The 22654-nt window shown below is 40.7% G+C and overlaps 1 long non-coding RNA gene across 1 annotated transcript; it reads left to right on the top strand.

The window, feature by feature from the left end:
- Positions 1–2419: 2419 nt before the first annotated feature.
- LOC116855599 lies at positions 2420–22264 on the top strand. The gene is made up of 3 exons (XR_004380389.1): positions 2420–2559; positions 10527–10640; positions 22243–22264. It is a non-coding gene; the product is annotated as an uncharacterized LOC116855599 (long non-coding RNA).
- Positions 22265–22654: the final 390 nt, after the last annotated feature.

Here is a 22654-nt window from a genome sequence, read left to right as displayed (position 1 = left end):
GGCTAGTATTCAAAATCTAGAAAGACCTTATCACACTCAACACCCAAAGAACAAATAATCCAATCAAGAAATGGGCAGAAGACATCAATAGACATTTCTGCAAAGAAGACATCCAGATGGCCAACAGACACATGAAAAAGTGCTCCACATCACTCGGCAACAGGGAAATACAAATCAAAACCACAATGAGATACCACCTCACACCAGTCAGAATGGCTAAAATCAACCAGTCAGGAAAGGACAGATGCTGGTGAGGATTCTTAGTAAGGGGAACCCTCCTACACTGTTGGTGGGAATGCAAGCTGGTACAGCCACTCTGGAAAACAGCATGGAGGTTCCTCAAAAAGTTGAAAATAGAGCTACTTATGACTCAGCAACGGCACTACTGGGTATTTGCCCTAAAGATACAGATGTAGGGGCGCCTGGGTGGCTCAGTGGCCTCAGAGGCCTCAGAAGGCCTCTGCCTTCGGCTCAGGTCATGATCCCAGGGTCCTGGGATCGAGCCCCACATCGGGCTCTCTGCTTGGTAGGGAGCCTGCTTCCCTCTCTCTCTCTGCCTGCCTTTCTGCCTACTTGTGATCTCTGTCTGTCAAATAAATAAATAAAATCTTAAAAAAAAAAAGAGATACAGATGTAGTGATCTGAAGGGGCATGTGCACCCCAATGTTCATAGCAACAATGTCCACAATAGCCAAACTGTGGAAAAAGCCTAGATGTCCATCAATAGGTGAATGGATGAAGAAGATGTGGTATATGTGTGTGTACACACACACACACACACACACACACAATGGAATATTATGCAGCCATCAAAAAATGAAATCTTGCCATTTGCAACGAGGTGGATTGAACTAGAGGGTATTATGCTAAGTAAAATAAGTCAATCAGAGAAAGATAATTATCACATGATCTTGCTGATATGTGGAATTTGAAAAAATAGGCAGAGGATCATGGGGGAAGAGAGGAAAAAATGAAATGGTACAAAACCAGAGAGGGAGACAAACCATAAAAGACTCTTAAACTCAGGAAACAAACTGAGGCTTTCTGGAGTGGAGGGGGGTGCAAGGTGATGGGGCGGTGGGTGATGGACATTGGGGAGGTGTGTGCTATGGTGAGCGCTGTGAATTGTGTAAGACTGATGAATCCCAGACCTGTACCCCTAAAACAAATAATACATTATATATTAATAAAATAAAAAGGTGAAAAATATGAATTTATTTTGCTGTCTCCAACTGTAATCCATTACTCTAGCTCCTTTCCTTGCTCTCTGTAAATTCCCAATCCAGCAGTGGGAAAGCTGACTCCTCTCATGCATCCTCCATTTACTCGATGCCAGTATACCTTATAAACAGTATCAGAATTGTTAAGCCAAATCCCTGTGGAAAATAACTTCATCAGTTAGAATACAGTTCTTGCATGCAGTTATTTTTGACTTTAGTCTTTTAGAACCCACTCAATTACAAAGTTCCTCAGTCAGCATCATTTCCCCGTTCAGTGAGACTGATTTTTATATTGATTACACAGTTAAATTTGCTTATCACAGCCTGCATGCCTTTCTAGGATCCTCTGACCTCCTAAATTATTTTTTTAAAAATTTTGCATGCCTTAAGTTTCAAACTATTTATGCTCTAAAGTTCTGTGGGTTTGACAAATGCATGTCCCATATCTACATTTACTGATAATTAGTAGGTAAATTATGATCTTACCTCTGAATGGACAGTTTTAATTTTTTCTTCCTAATCAGTATGTAGGAAAAATCTAGAATAAAAAGTATTTTGCTGGAAATGGCAGGAACCATCTCTGCTCTACTCATCAGATGAAATTTTTCTTTGGCTTTACCGTATGCAGTTGGTTTCCCTTTCCTGTGTCCCAAAAGCTTTAAATAGGAGATTTTTATTTTGTTTTGCATTTTAGTATAAAGGAGCTTTTGTTATAAAAGAAGACCACTTGGAACAATAAAACTTTCTTTTCAGATCCAGTATTTTAAAAGGGAAAAAAATCCCTTAAATCTCATCTTGGTTCAGCCTCATAAGGTTGAGTAACAGACATAATGCAGTCCTGTGACAAAGCTTGGGATTTCCAGGTGAAAAATTGGCTAGTGTCATTGACGATTAATATACCACAGGAAAAGGGCACAGTCACCACCAGTAGGGTCTTTGTCTTTTATGAATGCAAGGATCAGTGAATACGTGCTTCCGAGTTTGTAAAGGGTGCTCTTTATCTCAGATGTTCTGCCCATGCAGAGGAGCAAAGAAGAAAGCTTCCTACCCAGGCAGAGCTTGGATTTGTCAGGTGTGATTTATGGCTATTTATTTTAGTTGCTATATGAGTAATCAATTTTTTTCCCTTGACAGTCTATACTACTATTTCTTTTGCCAAGTTTTTAATAATGAAAAGAACTGGCTTTGAAAATTGAAATGCCTCCAGCAGTGTATGTGAATGTGCCTGGAAAGAAATAAAGAAGAGGAAAGGATTTCTCTAGAGGAGGAAACTGTGTCTGTTTTGACTTTCTGTTTCCTAGCACTTGAGACATAATAAGTGCTGAAAAAATGCCATCAGGTAAGTGAAAAAGTACATGTTACCTGGTATTGTCATTATAGAATGGTAGTAATGCATTATAGAATGGTAGTAATGCAGCAAACATACCCATTGCAATTATTTGATAATTCACAAATAGGATCAATGAAGGTCTGACAACTTTTCTACCCCTGGAATAGATCTTCTGTCTGCAAACTCAGGGTTCTTTGGTTGTAAACATATTCATTGGCAGAAACATATTCATTGCAGGGAAAATGGTAGATTGGTTACTGCTATGGACTGAATGTTTGTGTGCCCCCCCCAATTTATATATTGAAGTCATAAACCTCAATGGGACTGTATATGGAGGTAGAGCGTTGGTAAAAGTAGTGTGTCATAAGGTTACAGCTCTGATCTGATAGGATGAGTGTCCCTTTAAGAAGAGAAAGAAAGACCAGAGTTCACCCTCTCTCCTTGCATGCACTGAGGAAAGACCACGTGAAGACACAGCAAGCAGGAAGCTCTCGGGGCACGCTGGGAAGAGAGAGATTACTAGAACCAGTTTGGCCAGCACCTTGATCTCAGACTTCCCTGGCTCTAGAACTGTGGGGAATAAATTTCTGTTGTTTTCAAGGCTCTCAGTCTATGACATTTTATTATAGCTGCCCACACAGATGAATACAGTCACAGAGTAGCAAAAGTAATGGTGTAACTCACAATCTTAAAGGAAGAGACGTAGGAAGTCTAGCCTCAGGGAAAGCCACCGAGACTTGCTCAGTCAGGCTCTCTTTTTGTGTGTGTGCTGGTGCCTGCTTGACTTATCCTATTGAGAGACTGTCCCTATGGTGGAAAAAAACCACTCACACTCAGATTTACATACTATTCCAGCAATCCCAACAGGAAGTTCTGTTTCCCATGTCTGAAAATCAGCCCTGGAGAAGGACTCTGATTAGCCCTGCTTAGAACAGGGGCTCACACTTTAGAATAAATGTTTCTCATTGAGAGGATAATTCGTTATTGACAAGGTTGCATGCCCATTGCTGTCACCGTGTAGAGAAGAGCCAGGCACGACCCCATCAAAACTCTGCATAAGGGGTTAGTGGTGGTGTTAAAGGAAAGGAGGAATAAATATGAAAGGACGTGGTCCACTTCATAGAGGCTGGCAGCCATATCTGTGATTTGGGGCAATCAAAGCATCTCCAAATTAATGCTCAGGGACTCAGAATCAAGTCCTCTTTTGACTAGTACAACTCTGATGGGCTTCCCATTTTCAGAAACTAGGCTTTTGTCTAGTTCCTGAAATCAAGTTGTCATCCTGTACTTGGGTTGTGAGTGTTTTAACGCGTTTTATCCCCATTTCCATAGGCTATGGCAGGAGCACATCTCCAGTATTCCTAGGTCCTCTTGACTTGAAATTTGTCAGGAAGTAGAATTCCATGGTTGGATCTACTCCTTTGAGATCAGTTTTCTGCCTTTTTGATTCCCGAGCATCATTTGCTTCTGGATTCCATATTGCCATGCTATGTCTACAGTATGTTTATTATAAAAACCCATTTTCCTCACGTTAGCCTCTGTGAAGTTGGCTGATACCCTGGAGTAATACTTACTACAATATCTGACCACGCCGGAGGAGGACTCTGCAAATCTGCAGTGTCGTTGAGGTTCACCTTTTTGTAGGTGCATTGACTCCAGATTCCTCTCAGTCCTTCTCTGCCTGTAATAGATTTACCTGAGATAGAAGAAACACCATTTATAACTTTTACAGCATGTATGCCTTAACTTTTGATATTCACATTTTATGTAGTTTCCTCTAATATTAATTCTGGGCTTTGGCCAATGGGACATGAACGAACATGACACAAGCAGAGGCTTGAAAATAATTTGTATACTGGGGTATTGTACTCTTGGGCTGTTCAATCTTGGATTCCTGAGGCACTAAATAAAGATGTCTGGCTGTGCTCTTGGAGAGACTATGTGTGTGTGTTGCGGGGAGAGAGAGAGGGGGAGAGATGGATGCTAGGACAACTGGAACGGTTCCACTGGTTCCATCCATTCTAACTAAAGTACCATACTGGCAAAAGAAGCTATCTTGGATAATCTAGCCCCAGAAGAAATGCCAACTAAAGACTACTTAGATTGCAGAATTGTGAGAAACAAGGAATCATTATTGTTTTAAGCCCCTAAATCTTGCAATGGTTTATCGTACATGAGAGATAATGAAACACACTGCTTTTTGTCAAATTTGGGGATGCCAGTCTTTTGTCTTTGCCCTGCCTTGGTTCCATTCCAGAAGTCAGGATGAGCACTCAGTTACGAGCAGACATTCCTGCCACATTTCTGATGCAGTGAGGAGGTAGGGTGTCAATGAATCAAGAACCTTCCCTCTGCAGTGGAGCTGGGAAAATTCAAGTCTGTTTTCTGTCCAATGGTGGCAACATCTGTCTGTCTTGTAGGCTGTGAGATGTTGTCTCTTACAGCTTTAGTGCGTTCATACAGTGGTTGAGAGAATTTAATGCAATGATGGACATGAAGCATCAGGCTGAGACTTGGTAATCTATCTGTAGTGGCTGTCATGTTTATCAATCTTTCTTCTTTCTTCTCAGGTTTTATAGACTCTTGAATTTTCTCTGTGGCCCTCAGAATGCAGATACCTGACTAGGGGTTTGCCATTGGGATGAGCCTGTGTCTCCAGCTATCTGACTGGGGATTTCAGTCTTCTGAGTCTGACTTTGTAGGCACAACCTTTCTAGAAGGTCTGTCCAGGAAGCTGCTGCTGCTGTTGTTGTTGTTTCCAGCTAATTTCTCTCCACACTTCTGGAACCACACTCCCACCATGTTCCCCTAGATGCGCTCTTCCTTCACGCTTCTGCTGCCTGTTCTGTAATCAAAGCGAACGCTGAAGTCCCATGTCTGGACTTCATCTTTTAGTAACCAATAGATCATTACCATATGGATTTGGCTACTTTCCCAGCTCTGGTTGTTTGGCTACGGCTGTGACTCCCAGCCGTGTTGCACGCTACTCATGGAAATTATTTATGTGATTCAATGGCCTCACTCTCATCTGAAATATGATTTTTGACCGATTCACCCATAGCTCTGAAATATGTTATGGAAAGGTAATTGCCTAATGCCCATGTAATAGCTATCTCCTCTTTGGGGGATTAGGTATCGAGAATATTTGAAAGAAATGAGCTGGCTAATGCATAATATGATTATTAAATTTTTTCCAAAGGTTATACTAGTCGAATATGCAATCTCAAATGATATTTAATTAAAAGTTAGAATTTCTAGTCCATGGTGTTTGGAGCATCAGAATTTTTAATTAAACCTGTCTTTGCACTGGTAAATTTTCAAGGGTTATTAACCAACAACACAATTTTTTAAAAACCTGATTTTTCAATCAAGCCACTAACTAACTTTGTGCCTTTAAGTAGGTCACTTAACTTCTCTGGGCTTCAACCTGATCACTTATGAAAGAAAATGTTACGTATACCAATAAATTTGGATGAAATCCTAAAAAATTCAAACCTAAAAAGAAATAGAAAGCCTCAATACTTTTATAATCATTATGTTAGTCTGCTGAGGCTTCTATTAAAAAAAAAAATATCACAGTCTACGTGGCTTAAACAACAGGAATTTATTTTCTTGAAATTCTGGAGGTTGGGAAGTCCAAGACTAAGGTGCTGCTCCTGGTGAGAATCATTCCTGGCTAATAGACAGCTGCCTTCCCACTGTACTTTCACATGGCAGGAAAAAAAATTAGCTGTTTAACAGCCCTTACAAGTACACTAATCCCTTAGGATCAGAACTCTACCCTTATGACATGATTTAACCTTAATTACTTTCTTACGCCAGATACAGGCACACCGATTGGTAGGCCTTCAACACATGCATTTGGAGGGAACATAAGTCAGTCCATAGCAATCACTAAATTGCTAGAAAAATACAAGGAAAATATTAAGAAAACAAGGAAAATATAGTTTCTGTGAAACTTTAAATGAAAAGCTCATTTTATTTTTAAAGATTTTATTTATTTATTGAGAGAGAGAGAGCATGAATGGGGGGGGGGAGAGGATAGGGGAGAAGCAGACTCCCCCTGGAGCATGGAGTCTTACGTGGGGCTCAGTTCCAGGACTATGAGATCATGATGTGAGCCAAAGTCAGATGCTTAACCAACTGAGCCACCCAGGTGCCTAAAAGTTGATTTTAAGCTTACATGAACTCTTAGAACCCAGGAAAAGGGTGAATATTTCCCACATCATTTAATGGAGCTAAATGGAACCTTCATTGCAAAATCAAGTGAGTATAGCCTGAGAAAGAAAATTATCTACAAATCTCCCTTGTGAATATAAATGTATGAATTGTAAAAAAAAAAGAAAATCATTAGCAAACCATATCCAACACTACATAAAATGATAATATAAACAAGTTTTTGAAAAAAGTTTATGTATTTATTTGTCAGAGAGAAAGAAAAAGAGAGCACAAGCAAGGGGAGTGGCAGGCAGAGGGAAAAGCAGGCTCCCTGCTGAGCAAGGAGCCCAATGCAGGATTTGATCCCAGGACACTGAGATTGTGACCTGAGCTAAAGGCAGATGCTTAACCAACTGAGCCACGCAGGTGCCTCTATAATAAACAAATTTAGTCTAATAGAGAAATCTGAGAGTGGTTTAATATAAAAAAAATCTGCAAATGTCACTAATTAACAGATGAATGTGGAAGGTAATATATAACCACCTGAAAAAAAATGCAGACCTTTTTTTTAAACATTTAATTTTTTTAAAGATTTTATTTATTTATTATTATTTTTTTTATTTGACACACAGAGATCACAAGAAGGCAGAGAGACAGGCAGAGAGAGGGAGAGGAGGAAGCAGGCTCCCCACTGAGCAGAGAGCCCGATGTGGGGCTCAATCCCAGGACCCTGGGATCATGACCTGAGCCGAAGGCAGAGGCTTAACCCACTAAGCCACGCAGGCACCCCCGGACTTTTTTTTTTTTTAATCAGCATCCTTTCATGAGAAACACTTTAGTGAAAAATGACTATAAAGAAATTTTCTTAACTTAAAGATACCTAACAAAAATTGAATGCAAATATCCTTCTTCATAAAGTGTTTGAAGCATCTATTTAGAAATTAGAAATTGGGAATTATTTAGAAATTTAGAAATTAGGAATAAGATACCGATGCCCATGTCACCTTTTCTGGAGGGCCTAGCTAGGGTAAGAAAACATATTGGACAAAATGCCTAAGAATTGGAACTAACAAATCTGTAAATGATGAGGTGCTGTGATTGAATACATAGAAAATGCAAAAGAATCTATGGTGAAATTATTAAAAACAACACAGGTGTTTATCTAAAAGTGGAGTCTGAGAAAGGTACTGGGATGCATGGCTTGTTTTGGGTGGTGACCTCAGGAAGTTGCAGTGAAGTGGCTGGAAGAGGGGGACCAGGAGTGAGAGAAGCCAGACACAGTGTGTTATCGAGTTAGCTATGGCTGCGGACAATTGCATTTTCATCCCACTGATGACTCTCTGAAGGTCTGTGTCGACTGTGACTTAGAACTATCCCTCCAAATGTGGGATGTTGGTGGAGAGTCTCCAAAGTGTATGTCTGAGGTAGGATACTGGCAGGATATACATCAAATTGCCCACCATTCTTTTGCTAAAATTGGAAGCGGGATGACAAAATGTGGTTGGTGCAGAGCCCCAAGCATCTGTTGCAGTGACTGGATATAAGACCACTATAAAAAATAAATTGGATTTCTACATACAAAAATAAACAGAACACATAATTAAAATAATTAAATACTATATAATGTTAAGTTATATATTATGTTATATATTATATATATTATTAACATAATATTATATCATTATGTTAAATAATTAACATAATTAAAAATATGTGCTAGACATGTATAGAGCAAGTTATAAAAATTATAAACTTCCTTGGAAGTCCATGTATGGCTAAATGAGTAGAAAGATTTACCATTTTCATGGAAAATAAATCCATAGTGTAATGATATAAATTCCCCTCAAAGTGATCCATAGAAGGGCAATCCTGTCAATATATCATGCAGTGTTTTAAAAAAATACTTCGTATGGATTTGCTTTTTTTTTTGTCTTCCCCAACATAATGAATGTTAGGGGATTTATAACAAAGTAACTTGATAAGGTGGAAAGAATATGCACTTTGGAATAAAACTAAACATTATTTTTAGTGCTGTTGCTAGAAAATACTTAACCTCAGAGAAATCATTCATTTTATGAAGGAAGGAGTAATGCCTAAACTCAAAGAATTAGGAGGACTAAATGAAAACAGAACAAAATGATTAAGTGAGAACATAAAGAAAGTGCCTGGCACATACTAGGCATTTAGGAAGTTTTCAATCTCTTTTCCTTGAAGACAGGCTTCCATTTTATAGTTCTCAGTATTTCCATTCTGTGGTCAACAAACTCACAAAATTAGAATAGATTTTTACCAGGTGTGAAACTTTCTGGAGAATAGAGATATCAAGGGAAGAAGCATTAGCTTGAAATGTCTGTGTTCCCTTGACAACTGGACCTCTTTTTCCTACTTTACTATCACCTAAATCCCTGTTGTCACTTTCTTTATGATGTTCTTTTAGACATTCTTCTTTTTTTAAAATTTAAATTCAATTTAGTTAACATATAGTGTATTATTAGTTTCAGGGGCAGAATTTGGTGATTCATCAGCTGCATATGACACCCAGTGCTCTTTACCTCAAGTGCCCCGCTTAATGCTCAACACACACTCCCTACCTCTATGACCCTATCCCTGCCCACCTCCCCTCAGTTTCTTTCCTAGAGTTAAGAGTCTCTTATGGTTTGTCTCCCTCTGTGTGTTTTTTTTTTTTTTTTTGAGATTTTATTTAGTTATTTGACAGACAGAGATCACAAGTAGGCAGAGAGGCAGGCATAGAGAGAGGGGGAAGCAGGCTTCCCACCGAGCAGAGAGCCCGACGTAGGGCTTGATCCCAGGACCCTGGGATCATGACCTGAGCCGAAGGCAAAGGCTTAACCCACTGAGCCACCCAGGTCCCTCCCTCTGTGTTTTTATCTTATCTTATTTTTCCTTCCTTTCCCCTAAGTTCATTTGTTTTGTTTCTTAAATTCTGTATCTGAGTGAAATCATATGGTATTTGTGTTTCTCTGACTGACATTACACTTAGCATAATACCTTCTAGTTCCATCCACGTCATTGCAAATGGAAAGGTTTCATCCTTTTTGTTGGCTGAGTAATACATTCTTGATTTTAAAGTAACCAGTTCTATCAATCTTTTTCTTATGCTTAGTGCTTTTTTGGGTCTTATTCCATAAAATACACTAATTATGACAGCTTTATAATAAATCTTGATGTCCAGGAGAACAAGTCTCCTGTATTATTCTTTTCAAATATTCTTGGGCCTTGGATCATTCATGTTAATTTTAGAATCAATTTGTGAAGTTTCTCAACAAACTATGTTAAGATTTTGATTGATATTACAGTATTCTGTAGGTTAATTTAAGTTGAATTTACATTTTTTAGAATATTGAGCTTATCTATCTGTGAACATAGAACAAATCTAATTTATTCAGCCTTAATGTTTTTTACAAAATGTTTTATTTTTTTTTTAAGTTAAGTGTTGAGTTTGTGGGTGTGAATTGTGGGGCTCTGCTTCATAACTTAAAGATATGCATTATGTATCAAATGTAATCTTCTTAAAAATGAGGAAATATGCCTTACATGGAATATAGCCATTAAAATTGATGGTAAAGTTACTGATATGGAAAGATCCCCAGCATCTTAATAAGGAAGAAATGCCTTTTTCATAATAGCACATGTTTTAGGTCAATGCCATTTATTAAATGCAAGCAAAATGATGAGTGTAGAATAAAGAGAGAAATTTGAAATCTATTGAACATGCAGAATTGAAATCAAGAGTCAGGTAGAGAAGCACTTTGAAAATGATGAAGTAAGAACATTTGACAATCCCTTCCTCCTTCCAGAAAAGCAACAAGAACACTGACGAAAATGGTCAAAATTAGAATGTACAGAACTCTGGAAATGACAGGATTGCAGCATGTGAGGAATGTCTGTTCCAGAAAGTCAGCTGGATCACGGTGAGAATATTGAGCTTTATGGTATCTTAACTTGCACTCACCTCTCTCTCTTTTTTAGATTTGCAATAACTTTGAAAACTGACACCCTGACACCGGCAAACTAATGGCTAGTGAAGAGGGTGATACGGGTTTGGAACTCTCTAAAAGTCCCGTTCCTAGAAATTTGACATTATTTGTCCTCTCCGGTAGCTCACTAAAAATGTCTATTCCCATAGCTTGTCTTTATATGCCTTCAGGACTCACTCTGCGTCGATAGTCCTCTCCCTGGAGTGAACCAACAGCAACTGTTTAACACTGGCCAGGGTGGTAAATAACCAGTTAGGGCTAAAAAATGCAGCAGACAGCACTTAAAGGAAAAAGCTGAGAACGAGATGTCCACGCGGCATGAGCATGGATGTGTGCAAGCCTACGAAAGGCATGAAAAGGCCCTTGTTTCTCTGACCTCAAGGCTAGGAAGGCTGAGGAAGAGTTGTACACCGCCTGCCAGAGCTCGGGAGGCTTGCCCCGATACATGCACAGAACCTTCCAGCACAGACAGAGACACTTCCTGATTCAAGGCATGTAAGGAAATCTCTGTCCAGTCTTTAGCTGACCATTAAGTTACTCAAGTAGAGACTTCAGTGGCCCCATGTAACAAAGGATACAAACTTCACAGGACTAATTTCACTGAACAGGCAACAGCAACAAACCTTGGGCAGGGAGGATCAGATTTTTATAAAAGTAAATAAGCATGTCTCTTAAAATACCTAGTTTTTAAAGAAAATTAAGAAATATGCATAGAAATAAGAAAGTATGGCCCATACGCAGAAAAAAAATGCCATCACTAGACACTACCCCTAGGAAAACCAGACATTTTTACTACACCAAGATCTTATTTTATTTATTTAAATTCAAGTTAGTGAACATGTAGTGTATTATTAGTTTCAGGGGTAGAATTTAGTGATTCATCAGCTGCCTATAGCAGCCAGTGCTCATTATATCACATGCCCTCTGTAATGTCCACCCCCCAGATAACCCCACCCACCTCCTCTCCAGCAACCCTCTGTTTGTTCCCTACTGTCAGGAGTTGTTTATGGCTTGCCTCTCCTTCTCTTCTCCTGTGTTCATCAGTTTTATTTCTTAAATTCCACATATGAGTGAAATCATATGGTATTTGTGTTTCTTTGACTGACTTATTTCACTTAGCATCATACTCTCTGGTTCCATCTGTGCCTGCAAATGACAAGATTTCATTCTTTTTGATGGCTGAGTAATATTGCACATTCACCAAAAAATAAGCTATTTTAAATATGATCAATGAGCCAAAGGTAACCATGTCTAAAAAACTAAAGGAACAAATGAGAACAATGTCTTGCCAAATAATGAATATGAATAAAGAGAAATTATCTAAAGGAACCAAATTCTGCAGTTGAAAAGTACAATAAATAAAATGCTAAATTCACTAGAGGGGCTCTGTAGCATATTGAACAGGAAAAAGGATAAGGCAGAGAACTTGAAGATAGATTGATAGAGGTTATGCAGTCTCAGGAACGGAAAGTAGAAAAGAATGAAAAAAGATGAACAGAAATTCAGCGGTCTGTGTGATATCACTATATGCATAATGGAAATCCCCAAAAGAAAGGAGAGAGAAAACGGAGAAGAAAGAGTATTTGAAGAAATAGTGATTAAAAACTGTCAAGTTTTGAAATCCCCCAGACAGAGAATCTTAAAAGCAATAAGAGAAAAGTGACTCATCACATACCGGGGATTATCAGTAATGATCAGCTGACTCTTCTCATCAGGAACCATGGACATCAGGGGCGCCTGGGTGGCTCAGTTAAGCATCTGCCTTGGGCTCAGGTCATGATCCCGGAGTCCTGGGATCGGGCCTGATGTCATGCTCCCTGCTCGGTGGGGAGTCTGCTTCTCTCTCTGCCTTTGCCCCTTCCCCCACTCATGCTCAATGTCTCTTCTCTCTCTCTAAAAAAAAAAAAAAAAATCCTTAAAAAAAAAAGTGGAACCACGGACACCAGAAAGCAGTAAAATGACATATTTAAAGTGCTGAAAGAAAAAGACTATTAACCAAGATTTCAATATCCAGCAAAACTATGATTCAAAAATGAAGGATAAATTAAGACATTTCCAGATAAACAAAAGCTGAAAGAATTTGTTGCTAACAGATCTCCCCTACAAGAAACACTAAAGAGTGTACATCAGACGGAAACAAAAGGATAATAGATATTATAGGTAATATATTCATATTATATATAATAGGATATAATAGTACTATGAATCAACAAGAAGATAAAATAGTAAAGATAACTACGTAGATAAGTATAAAAGACAGTATAAGTGTATTTGTATCTGTAATTTTTTTTTCTCCTACTGAAAACTGCATGACAATAATTATAATATTGTGTCACTGGACTTACAGTGTATAAAGATGCAGTTTTTATGACAACAGCACAAAGGAGGTGGGGTTAAAGCCATATTGCAGCAAAGCTTTTGTATACTACGGACTATGTGCTTATCTAACTAGAAGATTATAAGTTAAATTAATTTACTAATTACTAATATCACTCAAAAAATCATAAAAGAGACAAGATAATTAAAACCGTACACTAGGAAAATCCCTGTGAAGCACAATAGAAACAATGATGGAGGAAAAGAGAAACAAAAAAAGATACATACTTACAGGAAACACATAGCAAAATGACAGAAATGTATCTTGCCTTTTCAGTAATTATATTAAGTGTAAGTGGACTGAACACTCCAACCTAAAGTCACAGAAATGAATAAAAAATATAATCCAACTGCGTTCTCTGTATAAGAGGCACAATTTGGATAGCAAGATCAAATAGGTTAAAAATAAGAGGATAACCAAAGATACCATGTAGACAATACCCGAAAGATGGCTGATGTGGCTTTATTAATATCAGCAAAATAGAGTTTAACAACAGAAGAGTGTGACCAGAGAAAACAAGGCTATTTATTGCCCTTTTTAAGTGGGTCAGTCCATCCCCAAATTATTGGAGTGCAGGAAAATCAATGCTTAGAGGGAAATTTATTACTGTGGTTATAAATTTATGGCTGAAAACTAATAAATAAGTTGGCAAGGTTGCCGGGTACAATATCAGCACAGAAAAATCAATCGTATTTCTATGCACTAGCAATGAATAATTCAAAATAAAATTAAGAAAAGCAATTAAAATATTAAGGAAATGAAGAAAACTCTATTTACAATGGAACAAAAAAGAATAAAATACTTAGGAATAAATTTAACAAAAGAACAAAATTTTAAAAATATATATTTTTCTCTTTTTTTAAATAAATGTATGAGATGATGGATATTAACTTAGTGTGGTGATCATTTCACAATATATGTAAGTCAAATGATTGTTCCAAACACCTTAACCTTATACAGTGCTGTGCGTCATTTATATCTCAATAAAAGTAGAAAAAAGAAGTATATACACTGAAAACTAACAGACTGTTTTAAGAAGTAGTGGTAAGAATGTGGAGACACTGCATCCTTACCCAAGAGCACTGAAACACATCCATACGAAGACTCGCACACAAATGTTCATACCTGTGATGCACGTAAGACTAAAACATGGAAACAACTCCTATAAATATAGAAATAAAATGTATTATATTCATATAATGGAATATTATTCAGCTGTACCAAAAATGGTGTACGATTCGAGCTACAACATGCATAAGCCCAGAAGCCGTTACGCTAAGTGGAAGAAGTCGGTCACCAAAAGCACGTTATATTGTATGTCATTGCTTAGTTCCCATCTATATGGAATGTCCAGAATACGCAAATTCTTACAGACAGAAGATACCTTAGTTGTTGCCATGGGCTGGCGAGGGAGGAGAATAGGGAATGACCGATAGGTGTAGGGTTTCTTTGGGGGTTGATGAAAATTTTCTTGAATTAGATTGTGGTGATTGTTGCACAACTCTATGAATAGACTGAAAACCACTGACTTGTACGTATTAAGGAGGTGAGTTTTAGCTTATGTATATTGTGTCTTAATAAAGCTGTGATTTTAAAAAAGATGCATTCCAAGGTCCTCTTCAGGCCTGATGCTTTCTTTTAAGGCACATGACCCAAACGTAACAGTTAGCTATAGCAAACCTAATTAATCGCAGAATCGTCCAGGAAAGGAGGTTTCAGATTTTCGATACCCACAGAGAATTTCTTGCAGGTATTTTGTGTGTACGAAAGCTGCTTGAAAGTCCTTCGCTGCCAAACCAGACCAAAGGAGTGACTGCGGTTGGTGGGCCTGACTCATTGCCTGGTCCCAGAATTGGAAAATCACTGCCTGTTGCCTATTTAAAAAAAATGTACAGATTCCATGCCCCTTGTTATGCTCAAGTTCATCTCTGCTCAGATGAAGAGTTTCCTATGGTTGCATCTGGGCGTTTCTGGGCCCCAGGCTCTGGGACCTCTTGAGAGGGAAGAGCTCTTACAGGATAGCATAATGAACTTGAGTGATACAATAGAAAATTGTACAGCCTTTAAAAAAGCAACTTATTATATTAAAATGTACGGTAAAAATAGTATGTGTACTTTTAAAAATATTCAACAAGTACAGAAGAAGAGTCCTACTTTGTCACAAAAACCACATTTTTGTGTTACTCTGCGGGACATTTGCCTTTGTGCCCTCGGATCCTGTCTCTCCTCTGTTCTGTATTTGCGGGGAGCTCACTTCCCACCCTCTGGCTTATCCTCAGGTTTCTGGGAAGGTTTCCCTGATGGAATGTGCTGGCGGGACCCTGGGTGGTACCCCCTTGGCTTCAGGTGGCATTTCTAAGGCAGGTGCCTCTCCTCTGTGGTCCTGTACCCTCTCAGGAGCCCATCACGGTCCCAGCTTCTCCGTGGTGGCTCTGGCACCTGGGATTTGGTTCTCCTCCCGCCCTGGGGTCATTGCAACTTCCTGGGTTTTGCTGGACTCAGCAGCTTCTCACCCCGCGCCATTTTGCATCTGAGCTTTTCCCATCGTCTGGTCTGCGGGTGTGTTCGGTTCTTCTGCTGGAAATATCTGCGGTAGTTTGTTCTCGGCCTGGACCCTGACTGACAAGGAACATTCTTCCAGAAGTTTTCTACGATTATATATTCATATAGATAAAGAGCCTTTTTGTGTAAATGAGGTAATAATAGCGATGAGCTGCCTTTCTGTCTGGAGAGCTTTCCTGTTAGCCCGTGTAGACTGACAGCTGTCCATTTTTTAAATAGCCTCATGTTACTCCATCATAGGGACATCGTACGGACATACCGTAGTGTATTTAACTGGTGTTGTGTTGGTGGAGTTGAAGTCCCCTCCAGTTTCATGTTATTAATAACACTGGTACATGTATCCCTCATTGTATGTCTAGGAACATTTGGAAAGCTCAGAGAAATTGCCATGTTGGTTTCTGAAGAGATGATCTGAATTTCTACTCCAATGTAGAGGCGTACCTGTTTCCTCATATTCTTACTCATTCTGCGTATTATCAAACCTTCAGTTCTTTCCAATCTGATGGAGGTAGAAAAGGCCAGATCTCATTTTTTTAAGAGCAGTTTTCAAATAATGGATGTGCTTAAGGGGACCTGTGTCCTTATGTAGAGAAGCCTTGGGTGGCGTGTGACCTGGAAGTCAGAGGTCAAACAAAGCAGGGGCTGCCATTGCCCACGTGACATCTGGAAGCCCGAGCCAGGGCCTGTGCAGAGTATGCAGAGTATGGAGTTGCTCTCCCTTCAGAATGGGCCCGGAGTGAACCGATGTGGAGGACATGCTTGTCTTGTGGAAGTGTGTGTGCGGGGGTGTGCGGGTGCAACGGCTCCTTGCTTCTGGTATATGGGACTTAATGTTCACTCCCTAGAACATTAGGGTCAAAGCCCACCCTAGGCCCTCTTGCTGGAGATTTTCTGGGCCTTAAGTAGCTTAGACCTCCAGAAGGATTAACTGCTGAAGATGAGCTCCAAGTGAGACTGCGGTTTTCAGGGACCGGTCAGTAGGATTTTTCTTCATGGGACTGAAAGTCCCACACAGGAGGCTCAATGGAAGGGTTATTCTCTCAAAAGAGAGCAGATGCCAGGAAAGGAGAGCAAGCCTGGGGCTGCGCTGGCAGCCTGGGAGTCCAAGTGTGGTGGTGGAGGGTGCCTGTAAGGGTAGAAGAGCTTGGGATGCAGGGAAGAAGCTTCCAGAAGGACAACGAAGACGGAGTTGTTGGGAAAGATTCTACTTGAGGGAGGCTGATCTGTGCAGCCCCGCCATGCATGGGGCCTTCTTTGTCGGTGGCACCCCCCACTCCCACCCCCACCATGTAAGCTGGCCAGCGGAGGGAGAGAACAACAGGAAAAGTGGGACGGGGATTTTCTGAAGGTCCCATTTACCCGCCTCATGGATTTACTGTTGCCCCTGCCCCAGGACCCATGCAAATCTACAGACTGAGTGTTTCTCCATTTTAGGGTTGTTGTTTTTTTTTGGTTTTGTTTTTTTTTTTATATCTTAGCAGAGAGCTCATTTTTTGCCTTCTGTGTGGTCTTCCAGTTAGCTTAAATTGGGGAGGGTGAGGAGCCTGGCAGAAAAGACTAGAAAACAGAAGAGATCTGAGGTTGGGGGGAAGAGGGAGAGGGAGAGGAGGAAGAGGAGGAGGATCTAATGCCAGAAGTAGGTCTCTTGCCGAAGGCTAACCCCCATCGAATCATTGTTGGAATCTGTTTCCCTGCTGGTTTAAGTCACGTAGATGAGGTCCCCTTTATTCCTCTGCCGCTGTGCTTCCTCAGCTGCCTCTGATTTTGAAGAGCAAAGCCCTTCTGCCCCTAGGGTTAGAAGTGTGATTGCTTCTCCGTTGTCCACATAGGTGCAGCTCTTTCTGAATATCTAAAATCTGTTCAGTCAGAAATTGCTACTTTCCCAAGCACTCTCTCCCCCTCTTAAGGAATTAAGTAACCGTGAAAACTGCCCTGCTTTCTGAGAGGTGACTGTGTAGTGACCTCAGAGCCGCCTCTTGGCCTTGACTCCACAGAGAGTGGAGAAATTCATGGCCTGCTGTGATGAAACAGGGTAAAAACGGAAAGGAAATAAATGATATTTTCCTACTTTTAGGAGCCTATTACAAAAATAGAAGCTGAAAGTTAAAACAAAACAAAACAAAAAACTGAAGAAGATTCTCAGCTGTGAGGTGAGCATAGATTGAAATATCCCCTAAGAACTTTGGGTTCAGGGGGCGTCTGGGTCGCTCAGTGGGTTAGGCCTCTGCCTTCAGCTCAAGTCATGATCTCAGAGTCCTGGGATGGAGCCCCGTATCAGGCTCTCTGCTCCGAAGGGAGCCTGCTTCCTCCTCTCTCTCTGCCTGCCTCTCTGCCTACTTGTGATCTCTGTCTGTCAAATAAATAAATAAAATCTTAAAAAAAAAAAAAGAACTTTGGGTTCAGGAAAACCATCCTTGCAACTTTTCACAATATCCTGAGTGTGAGATGTTGAAATCCTTAATAAATACCATCTTTTAATTCAGGACAGCTGAGTCAACAAATGTGACTGTCACTCTTGGTTTCCTCCTCCTTGCCATCTTGCAAGTAAGAGGAATTTTCAGTGAGGTCCCCTGAAATCCTTCCTGGCTAACCCTCAATGGCCTTGGCCTCTAGGCTCGATATTGCTTCCCTGGATGGCACGCCATTTCAAATATTTTGCATACTTGCCTACTAGTTATTTAAAAACCAAAGCAATCGAAGCAACCAACCTATGACCCCTGCTCTTGCAATGAGAAAACACAGCTGCTCTAGGAAGCCTGTGAATTTCCATCGATACCGTTTTCATGGTTGCATTAAACAGTGCTATTTCCCTGCTGGAGCTGGGACAAGCCAGACACCAGGCAGCTTGACCGTGAGGGATTGAGAGGTAATAGGCTGGCTGAGAAGCAGGGCCACGCTCCTCATGCCGGGGGACTGTGTGCAGCTGGACTTAGCACACATCTGATGAGATGTCACACTTTCAAAAGCACTGGGGAGGCATTTAACTCAGGCCAGATCTCTGCTGCGTGAGCTCCCTTTCCCCAGTCGGTGTGTCTGCAGTGAGGGCTGAATTTATAAAACACCACAGTGAGGCTGGCAGGCTGACAGCCAGTGGGAACTGGAAAGGGAGGAGGTGAGATTGTCTGTGTTGTTGGGACCTGGTGGAAGTGGGCTTGGCCTCATCTGTCTCTTGCATTAAGGTGATGCTTAGGGGGTACTTTGGACGTGAATTACTTAGGGAGCGTCCTGGCAGCTGGTTCTGAGCAAAATGTAGAATGCGAAGATGCGAAAAAGCTAGATATCCCCGGATACCATGTTTTAACAGGGAGCTTGCAAATATACTCTTTATAGCTTTGCTGCCCAGCCTGGAAAGTGACACACGGTAGAAGTTTCAGACAAGGAAAGACAGGGTACTAGACTCACACCGAGAGAGACGATTGTCCAGGCCCCCATGCTGTCATCCTTGTAGGATCCTCCGCTCTCATAGGACGGTCCCTTAGTGCTTGCCTTGAGTATTGCAAAAACCGTTAACCTCGGTCCTGTCTCGGGTTTTTTCTATTCCGTGCTTCCGGCTGCAAACACACCGGGCTCTGTGCTGGGGCTATGTGTAGAGAGGCTGTCTCTTCCCTTAAGGCTCGGTAGCGCGTGGGGAAATCACCAGGAAAGGGACAATTAACTGCAATTCTAGAAGAATTGCCAAAGACAGGGAATAAAGTTCTGAGAGACTCTCAATCATTTTTTTTCTTTAGTAAGCCCCTTAAGGTTATTAACTATTGATTTTAAAATCAGAAAGGTAGTTTCTTGATTTGTAAAGAGCCTATTAGAGTCTTAAGAGAAGTGGGGTTTATGGTCACCCATAGGCAGTGGTAGATAAAAACAATCATCTCTAATTTATAAATTGGGAGCAAGGCATTCAAGGCCATGCATCAAAATATATATAAGTATATAAATACATGTCATTTATCATAAGCACATACATTTCTAGAGCTTACCAGAGGAATTCTAACTTAAAATTTCTCTTAAGCCTCTCTACTTATATTAATATAACTCAAGACAACTCTTCCCTTGTACTCATGGTTCCCTTAAATTTAATACATGTCTACTAAATACGTATTTCCATGCGAATGTCCATGGCAGGCACCAGCAGTGAAGTGAAGAGGGAAGGAGAACGGGCTGGGAGGACCAGTAGCAACACAGCTCTGGCCAGGAAGACAGAACCTCAGTTTTGGGATGAACTGATTCTCATTCTAGCCTTTCTATTAGGATCTGATGAATCCTTTAAATACATTTTTCATTAGATGCCCAGATAACCAGAAGACATATGGTGCTACCGTTCCACTGGCATTTATGAACAGAAGCAGCTGGTAAGCAGATTGAAATTTTTAAAAAGGGAACAAGAGAGCCAAAGGGGATCGAAATTGTTATCAATCAGTCCTGAATTCTTCAGCCTTCATGCAGGTCTTGAACTAGCCAGAAGGGGTTGAAAGAGTACGCAGAACTGGCTTTGTAATCTGGCTGGGAGGGTGTCACCTGTGACAGGGACAGATGGGATCTTCTTTGGGCCCAGGAGCCTCCATTATGACAATATATATGAACAGATCCTGTTTCTAGAGGCAAAATGATGTTCAAGAGGCTGCAGGGAAGACGGGAGGATGCTTGTTGGCTGTGTGGGTCATGGGAGGGGGTCGTGGAAGGTTGTACAGATTGATGAGACTGCCCGTGTGTTGCTCTCTTAGTTTTCAGAAGCAGTTCACGTCTCGTTTTGTAAATTTCAAGCCATGGCGACTACACTGGCTCAAGCCCGATCAGCCAACTGGAATGATTCACACCGTCATTAGGAGTTGATTTTTTTTTTCCCTCAACAAACTAATTTTAAACTATTAGGCTCCGTTTTTGTACCTTGATTTTCCTCCCATTTTAGGCAAATTCCGCAAGACTTCTGGAACCATCTCTGTTTCATTTGAAACCCATGTTCTGATAAACATATTGTTGTGGAATGTTGAGCAGGTACTAAGTGTTGTGTGAGGCGTTTTGCATTTACCATCCAATCTGAGTCTTGTCGAGGGAAGTAAGGCTCAGAAAGGGTAGACGAGATGCCTGAAGGTTTGCCGAGCCATCAAGCAGCAGAACCAGGATTTTAATCCCAGTTTCTCTTACTCCAAAGCCATTCTCTGACTCTTGCCATTCAGTATTGGAGAAGTCATAACTACTGAGGTCTTTCCAGGACCCCAATGTGATCGTAGACAAAGATCACCAAAGGTTGTGGATTCAAATGCTGAAAAGGAAGAGGTCTCATTTTATGAAGGATTGGGTAGCCCTCAAAGGATTCAGCATGAGCGTTGGACTGAATTTTCCATCTTTGTAGGGAGGGAAATCAGGGTAGTGCTACCTTAGGGCTCCTGGAAGTTTGACTGCAGGGAACGGGGTACAGAGATCAAGGCTTCCTTGGACTGCGTTCTTTGACTTGAGTCCTACAGCTAAATGAAGAAACTGCCAAAGTTTCAACTCCTGCCAGCTCTGGAAAATGTTTCATTCTCCTCCAAAGCCAGGTTTTAAACACATAGTGAGCAATCCTAAAAATGAAGATACAGCAATCATTCTTTTGAAAGGAATGAAATTTTAACATCCCCTGACCAAAAAAAAAAAAAAAAAAAAAAAAAAAAAGTGCTCCATTAAGCCACTGAAATAAATAAAATGGTCAGCTGATATCTTTATAAATCATCCAAGACAGTGTTGCCGGCCTCGTTCCTCTTCATCCAGAGGTCCAGACAGGCAGCTTCATTTCCTTAGCTCTCAGTCTTTCTAAGGAGGGGACACTATTAGGACTGGTGCCTAATGGAGACCGGAGAAAGAGTCCCACTCTCCCAAGCCCTGCCCAAAACATGCAGGGATGGCCCTAGTCTGTGTTTTCTGCTGCTTGATTTTGAGAACAAGTCACTGCTGACAACGGCTGACACACTTTGTCGGTGCAAGTGATCACAGGATTTTGTTCTTGCCGAGGGTCCCGCTTCCTCCAATGACTCATGTCTCACCCTTTTATCCTTCCAAGTCTTTAAATAGTTCCTCATTCAGTCCTCACACTGATTCCACGGGGTAGAGGTTATAATCCTCAGATGATGAAACGAAGGCTCAAGGTCATAGAGCTTGTAAGACACAGGGCAGGAATGCCAACTCAGGACCGTCTGGCCCCAGAGGCAGGGCATCATAACCATGACACAACACCTGTCTTTTCCAGCCCTCCCCAATGGGACTCGGGAAGGTGTGGCAGCCCACTTGGCACAGAACCAGTAACAGGGCACACACTCAATTCTTGTTTTTCATTCCAACTCCCTGCATTCAAAAAGAAGCTGATACTATTTATATTTATTTATTTATTCATTCCTTTTTAAAAATGAGTTTTACTTTTTATGACAGTTTTTACATATACAGAAAGAGTATGAAGATGGTAGAAAGAGTTCCACATACATGTCACCCAGTTTCCCCATCATTAACATTTTACATGAGTCTGGAACTTCTGTTACCATCGATGAGCAAATATTGATGCATTAGCAAGAACTGATGCCTCTATTTTATTCAGTTTCCTTGGTTTTTACCTAATGTCCTTTTTTTCTGTTTCAGGATCCCATCCAAGATACCACATCACCTTCACTAACTATGACTCTATGGGCTTCTCTCGGCTGTGACCATTTTCTAGCCTTTCCTTTTGATGGCCTGGACACTTTTGAGGAATGGCGGTCAGGTACGCTGTAGGATGTCTTCCTGTTGGGATTTGTCTGATGTTTTTCTCAGACTCGTCTGTTATGGGTTTATGGAAGGAAGGTCCCTGCAAGGAAACTGCCATTTTCATCAAGGTCTTATCAGGGATAGATCCTATAATATAAATCTTTGCTGTGGAAATTGACTTTTATCGCCCAACTGAGGTGGTTTACAGCAGGTTTCTTCACTGTAAAGAACCCCCCCCATTCTTTATTGTACTCTTTGGAAGGAAGTCACTGCACAGCCCATGTTTAAGGGATGCAGAATTAAGCTC

Source organism: Lontra canadensis, unplaced genomic scaffold (genome assembly GCF_010015895.1).
Source record: "Lontra canadensis isolate GAN:19392208 unplaced genomic scaffold, GSC_riverotter_1.0 scaffold104, whole genome shotgun sequence".
NCBI lineage: Eukaryota > Metazoa > Chordata > Mammalia > Carnivora > Mustelidae > Lontra > Lontra canadensis.
The sequence above is the reverse complement of the archived record's forward strand: the minus strand, read 5'-3'. Positions and strand labels throughout refer to the sequence as shown.